Source organism: Amphiura filiformis, chromosome 20 (assembly GCF_039555335.1).
Source record: "Amphiura filiformis chromosome 20, Afil_fr2py, whole genome shotgun sequence".
Classification (NCBI taxonomy): Eukaryota; Metazoa; Echinodermata; class Ophiuroidea; order Amphilepidida; family Amphiuridae; genus Amphiura; species Amphiura filiformis.
Window position 1 is genome coordinate 56,109,178 of NC_092647.1, and position 10,715 is coordinate 56,119,892.

Consider the following 10,715-nt stretch of genomic DNA (forward strand, 5'->3'; position numbering starts at 1 on the left):
CATTTACCACAGAATATTGTACGTTAAGCTAGCTCTTCAATGTCAGGTGATAAAATACTCACAGGTTGGGTGTGTACACTTGAAGCTACAGTGAATACATGTTGACCATCATCATGATATGGAAATGAAGTCAGCATGGCTCCTAGTATGTGTAGGCTAATGACCATGATTTGTGTATTGTAATCTCCACTACGGGGGTTAATGTTGTAGTCAATACGCCTTTCAAGACCCTTGTTTGCCTTAAGGGGTACTACACCCATTGATTTTTTTGCATTTTTTGCATTTTGTGAAGAAATTACCAAAAAAATTGGACAAAGTGGTATGCAAAATGAAGGGCAAATCTTCTCGTTTTATTGGTGGCATCGGTATCAACGTAGCTTACATGCTTTTAAAAGTAGAAGCCAAAAGGTGGTACATCACTGATGATTTAAATTCACTTCATTTTGGAAAGCTTACTATCAACGGATTTCGTTAAAATTTTGGATATGTGTTGCTAACACGTTAGGGAAATAAAGTTGATATGTAAAATGGGAATAAGTGGTTCCTGATTTCTTTTATGACTTCATGAACTTGGTGCTCCACAACTATCAAAAAGGAACTGGTTAAAATGCTTCTATTTTCAATGTTGAGCTATATTTTGTATTTTTAACTTGCGACATTATTTCACTGAAACTTAATTAAGCCACAGGTAACAGGTTACCACAACCATACTACAGCAATGTTGAAAAAATTGTATTTCTTGTCACCTATACCACCATATTGGGTAGTTTTCCGTAAGCTTAACGTTTGTGATTTTGGTAACTATTTTATATTTATTTGTGAAATCCATCTTAACTAGGCATTCTAAATTGTACTCACCATTTACATCCCAAGGTATATTAGTATATCCACCTTGCACTTCTCGATATATATCCAGTTAAAGACAGAATATCAAAATTATTCCTCATTATGATATCGCAAACTCTCACATGTGTATTCAAAATTGATGCTTAAATTTGACCTGAACCAATTGACCTATAACCTGACATACGGTGACCTAATAGCCTTTTCTTCTCTCCTAACAACACATTATAGTATTATTGACTAATGACTATACATCCATTGTGTAAGTGTTTATATATTTTGCATGCACCACTAGATTTTCTATAGAGAGTATAACAAAGGATTTAATGTATTCTATTCATGTACCCTACTTGAACATGTTGAATAGAATAAATCATGGCTTGTTATGAAACACGCATCTGAGTAACTAGGATACAGTAAACAAAATATATATAGGGCTAAAATGACTTACTACAATTGTTTAAAAGCACTTTTTTTTCTTCTTTTTTCATATTTTTTTTTTATTTCACATGATCCGTGCATATATCGCCTAGCTATAAATGAAAAAATATTTATTTAGACCAATCAAACCAATATATGGGTGTAGTACGCCCTTAAAGAATTCTACCATTAGGTCTTAGTAACCTAAATAAATCATTGCAACAGGGCCACTGATGTTGGTTGCTGCTGGTGGATTGTCTGCAATCTTCATGTAGCGCATGAGTGTAGCAATTACTTCCCCCAAAATCATTACCTTTCCTCAGCAGTGTATAAACTTCATCTATGAGGAGAACACCCCATTGGCATCTCCAATTATTTGCCTTATTGAGGGTTAAAGTGCTGACACCTAACTCATTTCCCAGAATATGCAGGCTTATGTCCATTATTTGTGCAATCTCCATTACCGGCAGATTAATGTTGTAGTTAATACGCCTCTCAAGCCCCTTGTTTGCCTTAAAGAAATCTACCATTAGGTCTTTGTAACCTAAATAAATCATTGCAGCAGGGCCACTGATGTTGATTGCTGCTGGTGGGTTGCCTGCTATCTTCATATAGCACATGAGTGTAGCAATTACTTCCCCAAAAATCATTACCTTTCCTCAGCAGTGTGTATACTTCATCTGTGATTAGAACACCCCCATTGGCATCTCCAATTATTTTCCTTATTGAGGGTTAAAGTGCTGACACCTAACTCATTTCCCAGTATATGCAGGCTTATGTCCATTATTTGTGCAATCTCCATTACCGGCAGGTTGATGTTATAGTTTATACGCCTTTCAAGCCCCTTGTTTGCCTTAAAGAAATCTACCATTAGGTCTTTATAAAATAAAAAAATCATTGCAGCAGGGCCACTGATGTTGGTTGCTGCTGGTGGGTTGCCTGCTATCTTCATATAGCACATGAGTGTAGCAATTACTTCCCCAAAAATCATTACCTTTCCTCAGCAGTGTGTATACTTCATCTGTGATTAGAACACCCCCATTGGCATCTCCAATTATTTTCCTTATTGAGGGTTAAAGTGCTGACACCTAACTCATTTCCCAGTATATGCAGGCTTATGTCCATTATTTGTGCAATCTCCATTACCGGCAGGTTAATGTTGTAGTTAATACGCCTCTCAAGCCCCTTGTTTGCCTTAAAGAAATCTACCATTAGGTCTTTATAATCTAACAAAATCATTGCAGCAGGGCCACTGATGTTGGTTGCTGCTGGTGGGTTTGCCTGCTATCTTCATATAGCACATGACTGTAGCAATTACTTCCCAAAAAATCATACCTTTCCTCAGCAGTGTGTATACTTCATCTATGATTAGAACACCCCCATTGGCATCTCCAATTATTTGCCTTATTGAGGGTGAAAGTGCTGACACCTATAAGTGCTGACACCTAACTCATCTATGATGAGAACACCCCATTGGCATCTCCAATTATTTGCCTTATTGAGGGTGAACGTGCTGACACGAACTCATTTCCCAGTATATGCAGGCTTATGTCCATTATTTGTGCAATCTCCATTACCGGCAGGTTGATGTTATAGTTTATACGCCTTTCAAGCCCCTTGTTTGCCTTAAAGAAATCTACCATTAAGGTCTTTATAACCTAATAAAATCATTGCAGCTGGCTCACTGATGTTGGTTGCTGCTGGTGGGTTTGCCTGCTATCTTCATATAGCACATGACTGTAGCAATTACTTCCCAAAAAATCATACCTTTCCTCAGCAGTGTGTATACTTCATCTGTGATTAGAACACCCCCATTGGCATCTCCAATTATTTTCCTTATTGAGGGTTAAAGTGCTGACACCTAACTCATTTCCCAGTATATGCAGGCTTATGTCCATTATTTGTGCAATCTCCATTACCGGCAGGTTAATGTTGTAGTTAATACGCCTCTCAAGCCCCTTGTTTGCCTTAAAGAAATCTACCATTAGGTCTTTATAATCTAACAAAATCATTGCAGCAGGGCCACTGATGTTGATTGCTGCTGGTGGGTTGCCTGCTATCTTCATATAGCACATGACTGTAGCAATTACTTCTCAAAAAATCATACCTTTCCTCAGCAGTGTGTATACTTCATCTATGATTAGAACACCCCCATTGGCATCTCCAATTATTTGCCTTATTGAGGGTGAAAGTGCTGACACCTATAAGTGCTGACACCTAACTCATCTATGATGAGAACACCCCATTGGCATCTCCAATTATTTGCCTTATTGAGGGTGAACGTGCTGACACCGAACTCATTTCCCAGTATATGCAGGCTTATGTCCATTATTTGTGCAATCTCCATTACCGGCAGGTTGATGTTATAGTTTATACGCCTTTCAAGCCCCTTGTTTGCCTTAAAGAAATCTACCATTAAGGTCTTTATAACCTAATAAAATCATTGCAGCTGGCTCACTGATGTTGGTTGCTGCTGGTGGGTTTGCCTGCTATCTTCATATAGCACATGACTGTAGCAATTACTTCCCAAAAAATCATACCTTTCCTCAGCAGTGTGTATACTTCATCTATGATTAGAACACCCCCATTGGCATCTCCAATTATTTGCCTTATTGAGGGTGAAAGTGCTGACACCTATAAGTGCTGACACCTAACTCATCTATGATGAGAACACCCCATTGGCATCTCCAATTATTTGCCTTATTAAGGGTGAACGTGCTGACACCGAACTCATTTCCCAGTATATGCAGGCTTATGTCCATTATTTGTGCAATCTCCATTACCGGCAGGTTGATGTTATAGTTTATACGCCTTTCAAGCCCCTTGTTTGCCTTAAAGAAATCTACCATTAAGGTCTTTATAACCTAATAAAATCATTGCATTTGGCTCACTGATGTTGGTTGCTGCTGGTGGATTGTCTGCAATCTTCATGTAATGCATGAGTGTAGCAATTACTTCCCCCACCACACATAAACAAAATATGCCAAAGGGAGGATGCCTTCTCTTTCTCTTTAATTTTCACTCTGGAGTGAAGCGGGATTATTTGATGACATTTTTGTTGAAAGGTGTATGTAGAACTTTTACATACATGTGTAGGTGTAAGTAGCAAAGTGAATAGGTACAATTTATGAAACTACGATGGAGAGATATGTGTAGTCTTCTTTTCAAAGTCACAAGTGATGTGAATATTTTTTGTTTTTTAGGGTTTGACCCTTGTGTATTGCATTGTTTTTAATTAAGATTTTGGAGATGATTGTCAAGTGGCTGAAGTATGATTGGAATAACTGATGCGCCTATACATACAACTTTGTTCATAAAGTCTTTTTTGGCCTCGTAGCATCGGAACACTTGAAGAAACTTGTCGGGCCTGAACTACTTGCAATCGCCGAGTGTTCACATTTGGTCAATCATGTTGTTGAGGAGCAAACTTCATCCAAATCTGATGAATTCAGTCTGTGTATTGAGAATCCAAAGATTTTTGCAAGAAGGGGTACTGTTACGGTGTGATTCTATAGGGAATGGGAGAAAATTTGTTGTCTTTTAGTGTGGGCTTTTCAACGTTTTGGGCTCTTAACTGTTTTATTGTTGAGTGTGGATTGGGTATATGTGCCTTTGCTGCATGAAATTCTGGGTTCAATTCCCTGCAGTGACAATTTGCTGGGATAGTGTCTTGGGGAAAACAATTTAATGGGCAACATGATTCTGTAGGTTACATTCAGACTTCCAATGTGTAAATGAAAGTACTCTGTCTCTCTTGCTTCTGAGGGGACATTAAGCCGTTGGTTCCATGTACAGAGTGCCATACGTGAGTACTGTTCTGTGATAGTTTGTGTTGGAAGTAGTAGAGTAATAACTGCCGGCTGTTCTACAGCCTGACAAACTGGAATTACAGATGCAGCACAGAATTACGGGGTTAATGTTGTAGTCAATCGCCTTTCAAGACCCTTATTACGCCTTAAAGAATTCTACCATTAGGTCTTAGTAACCTAAAAAATCATTGCAGCTGGCTCACTGATGTTGGTTGCTGCTGGTGGATTGTCTGCAATCTTCATGTAATGCATGAGTGTAGCAATTAATTCCCCCCGCACCACACATAAACAGAATATGCCAAAGGGAGGATGCCTTCTCTTTGTCCTTAATTTTCACTCTGGAGTGAAGCGGGTATTTATGTGTGTGATCATATGATCTGCTAAGTTCTCTGGCCTTGTCTATGGCCTCTTGAAAGTTTTACCGAAGAGAATTTGGACAAAATGGCTGCAATGCTTTTACAGGTTTCATCGATACATGCACATTCTTTTCTGGTGTCATTATCTGCGAGTTGAAGAAGGTGTGCCGAGTCCCATGTAAAACTGACGTTTTGGTCAGATTTAGTTTTTCTTTTAATTTGCGGGGAACACCTAGATGAATAAATACCCTCTAAATCTGTTAAATTTGGATTTAACTGTTAATTTGAATCTAAATTTAGCCTTGTCCTCCATTTTAGTCCAACAGATTTGATTAAACTGTCGGACAAATCTAAATTTAGATCAAAATGTTTTGATTGAAATTTCAATCTAATAGCTATGCAAGATAATTTGAATTGAAATAAACTGAATTGAATTAAATTAAATTATATTCAAATTTAATTTTTAATTTAATTGACCTTTTCAGTCTATCGCCTTTGCGGGTAGACATTAGATGTGTTAATTTTTGTCACCGCCGATGTCCACATCGTTTACTTGACATTGTGGTTGTGCCTTTCAAAGCCGCGAGGTTTTCATCAACCATATGCGCGTGGATATGTCGACCCATAAAAAGCTAATGGGTTTACAAAAATTAAATACCCTGCAAAATCTGCAGAGACACTTAATAAAGACTTGAACACTTATTAATTTTGTGCAGTCAAGATAATTATAGGTGTATTAATTTATAAACAATACAATAACACTAAAATCCGTAAAATATGAAGATGTTTGTATTTAAAACAAGGTAGTGTTAAATCTTGTTTTAAAAACATAAATGTTAAAACACAAGTGTTAAAAGTGTGCTTCAAAACATAAACATTTTAATTTTTACATGCTTTTGTGTTATGTTAGTCTTCATATTAAAACCATGATATCTTCACTGCACAAACAAGTAGGCCTATTTAAGTGTTCAAGTCCTTATTTAGTGTTGCTCTGCTGTTTTTGCCGTGTATATTCAGCTCACCGCGATATCCAGTGCGTAGTTGTGCACGAACCTCTTCTTTTCGTGAAAATCGCCCAAACCGTCTGACAAAATAGTTGTCCAATGCTGTACGCTTATTTCAAAATCACTCTGTTCCACTGTTTTACTGACCGCCACAAGATGGCCTATTGATCGGTAAATTTCACTTATCAGATGGTTGAACTTGCGTCTCTGTTCACTTGTCAGTGTTAGTGCATCCGTTACATTGAAGAGATTTATTCTTGAAATTTCTCTGATGCTATAAAATGTGAACATAAATATTTTGCGTTTTAATTATAATGCTCTTGGACAACATTGTCTGTCTACCTTATCAGGACTTGCTCCCAGCACTGGCTTGTACGGGGAAATGAATAATCCACATTCACGATAGTTGAAATCCTTACATTTCTGTCCCATGATCTTGACATAGCAATCTTTTGCAAGTGGCTCTGTAAGACGGCTATACTTCAGTGCGGAAGTGCGGGTCTAATGGCTTATACCCCATAATGTTAACTACCAGGTTGGTCACATCTGTGTCAGGATTTTTTTGGACGGTGTGCATCCTTGTTAGCACACTGTGTACTTTTGATCCTGCCCTTCCGTTGCGCGTGCCACAGTGGGCATTCAGTCTGGCCGCGTGTTAATTCCTCAACAACCATTATTTCCTCCAAAGTGAACTGGTGTTTTCTCAAGTCAGAAATAAACTTGGCTGATGAGTTGTACATTGCCGCAATTTCTTTTAGACTTGACGGTATTGTGGCGGTTGTGCAACAGTCAATTTCGTGTTCAGGATTTACATCATCCTGTGGGTTGTAGTTGATATTTGTGCAGTGCTGATATATGGATTAATACATGAAGTTTCAATTGTCTCAAAGAGTGCTCCTGTAAGTCCTTCTACAGTGGGTCTTCTTGTTGCAGCAGTTGAGGTCTGGAATAATTGTCTTACTGGTGGATTGATGGGCTTGATCACACCTGTTGAGAGAGGAAAGAGGAAACACAATCATGATTACAATCATGGGTTACAATTTGAGTCCCAAATATTAATCAATGAATAAGTACCCTCTAAATCTGTTAAATTTGGATTGAAATCTTAATCTAATATGTTAAAATAGATTACATTTTGAATCTAAATTCAGCCTGGTGCTCCATTTTAGTCCAACAGATTTGATTGAACTGGCGGACAAATCTAAATTTAGATCAAAATATTTTGATTGAAATTTCAATCTAATACCTTACCTTTTTGTCTTGACACCAACTCTTGTGCGCTGCCACAGTTGCCATCTTGTGTTTGACTGTATACAGATAAATACTCACATAAGACACTGTACGTTTCAGGACCTGATTCCTTGTGGTAGATAACCCGCACATCGGCGATCTCTTTAAGTTGACTACAGTGTCCTTTGAGTATCCAACCTTTTGTATGCCCTCTATCACTACACTATGGGAAGGCCTTACCTCTTTGTCTTGACACCAACTCGTGTATGCTCGTATCTGTAACCTGTCCTAGCACAATCAGATCAGATTAAGATTGAGTTAGGGTTAGTGTTCCCATTTAGGCTTGCTGATTAGTGTTAAAATTGTTGATTAGGGTCAGGTTCACATTAGGATCAGGGTTTTATGGGGCTAGGCTAGTGGATAGGGATAGAAATACGGCTAGGTAATGCGAGGATTAGATATTTATCTGGCATGTTGTCGAATACTCTCCACTCTTTAATTACTTGTTTATCTATTTCAATTTATGATGGTCTGTAACATGGGTTCACTTCATACCAGTTCAGCTTTGAAGTCTCATGGTAGGTAGGCAGACAATGTTAAATTTTCCCCATTGGCATTACTATCGCATAACCATTCTACAAATTTATGCACTATGCAGGTTATTGCTTTTTCCTGCAGCAGCAACTGTGTGGGAACAGAAATTGTAATGTTTAAATCTTAAAACATGGGCTGCATACATTTTGTGCTGATACAGTGACCACGTGTGGGAGCTCCTTAGGGGAATCACTTTCAACTTACAGAGTTCATGTACCTGGTGTATTTAGAACACTTCTTCCTTGAAGCCTCTTAAAGCAAAAGTGATTGCAACGAAGCGTGTGAATGATGAATTGCATGTTGGCTTAGCTGATGGGAGTGGATCCATTAAAGCAATATGTTTCAACTCTGCACTTTTTAATCGCTTCCATGATACCATTTTGCTGCGTAATTATGTTCGTGGCAAAGCAGCTTTGTTCATCAGACATGGGAGTTTAATTTCACACACATCTGATATTGAAGTCTCCGAAGCAAACAAAATGGCTGCTCACAAGTTAGTGTTCCCAGACCCTCTTTGAGTTGTGTATCTGTCAGACATTATTCTTCCAGAAGGTGTCATAAACCCACCTTTAATAAACATTGAGCATGTTACAGTTTCACAGGTTAGTTTGCATTTGGTAAATGCTTAACATTTTATAACCCGCACATCGGCGATCTCTTTAAGGTGGTTGACTAGTGTCCTTTGAATATCCAACCTTTTGTACACCCTCTAACACTACACTATGGGAAGGCCTTACCTTTTTGTCTTGACACCAACTCTTGTGCGCTACCACAGTTGCCATCTTGTGTTTGACTGTAGAAATACAAAGAAAACGCACATACGATATCACATGTATCAGGATCTGATGCCTTGTGGTCTATAACCTGCACATCGGCGATCTCTTTAAGGTTGTTGCCTACAATGTCCTTTGAGTATCCAACCTTTTAAACACCCTCTAACACTACATTATGGGAAGGCCTTACCTTTTTGTCTTGACACCAACTCTTGTACGCTACCACAGTTGCCATCTTGTGTTTGACTGTATACAGATAAATATAAAGAAAACTCACATAAGACACTGTACGTGTCAGGACCTGATTCCTTGTTTTCGATAACCCACACATCGGCGATCTCTTTAAGGTGGTTGACTAGTGTCCTTTGAATATCCAACCTTTTGTACACCCTCTAACACTACACTATGGGAAGGCCTTACCTTTTTGTCTTGACACCAACTCTTGTGCGCTACCACAGTTGCCATCTTGTGTTTGACTGTATACAGATAAATATAAAGAAAATTCACATAAGACACTGTATGTATCAGGACCTGATGCCGTGTGGTCGATAACCCGCACATCAGCGATCTCTTTAAGGTGGTTGACTAGTGTCCTTTGAATATCCAACCTTTTGTACACCCTCTAACACTACACTATGGGAAGGCCTTACCTTTTTGTCTTGACACCAACTCTTGTGCGCTACCACAGTTGCCATCTTGTGTTTGACTGTATACAGATAAATATAAAGAAAACTCACATAAGACACTGTATGTATCAGGACCTGATTCCTTGTGGTCGATAACCCGCACATCGGCGATCTCTTTAAGGTGGTTGCTTACAGTGTCCTTAGAATATCCAACCTTTTGTACACCCTCTAACACTACACTATGGGAAGGCCTTACCTCTTTATCTTGACACCAACTCTTGTGCGCTATCACAGTTGCCATCTTGTGTTTGACTGTATACAGATAAATACAAAGAAAACTCACATAAGACACTGTACGTGTCAGGACCTGATTCCTTGTGGTCGATAACCCGCACATTGGCGATCTCTTTAAGGTGGTTGCTTACAGTGTCCTTTGAGTATCCAACCTTTTGTACACCCTCTAACACTACACTATGGGAAGGCCTTACCTCTTTATCTTGACACCAACATCTTGTTAGCCTGAACTGGTGTGTTGGCGCTGGCATTTCTCGTCTGTCGGTCAGTAATAAAACTGGGTCCGAATTGCATTGTAACGTCTCTCAGTTGCTTGATGCCATCCGAAGAATGACGCACAGGGTTGCTGCTGTCTCCTATCAAAGTAAACTTTACTGTCCCTCCACAGATTATCTCCATCTGAAACAAAACATATTGCATTTAACTTTCAATAGACCCGTTTCTTTTACAACTTTTGTAGACAATTACGTTTAATTACATCATAACAATTGATCACAGCAATAATAAGAAAGTGGTTGAATTAAATTGTTGAGAAAATCAGTGATGAACCTTGTTACTCTGTTATCAAAGTATCTGCAAACAGTCACTGGGTCTGAACGAATGAGTCTGGGTTTAGTATCCCAGGTCATCTGTTCTACATTTTCTTCAGAAATAATGTTGTTATGTACTACTTTGGAAAGGGCTATGAGTTGGCCAGGCCATCTGGTATCAGCAGCAGACAAACTGATGAAGAATGTTGGAACTCCTAATTGTCGTACCATAGTGA

General features: G+C 38.7%; 1 long non-coding RNA gene across 1 annotated transcript; it reads right to left on the minus strand.

Moving 5' to 3' along the window:
- Positions 1–7,376: 7,376 nt before the first annotated feature.
- Positions 7,377–9,719, minus strand: LOC140142877 (uncharacterized). Its single transcript, XR_011857598.1, has 3 exons — positions 9,680–9,719; positions 8,994–9,049; positions 7,377–7,419 (listed from the first exon to the last, which is right to left on the minus strand). It is a non-coding gene; the product is annotated as an uncharacterized lncRNA (long non-coding RNA).
- Between the last annotated feature and the right edge of the window lie 996 nt (positions 9,720–10,715).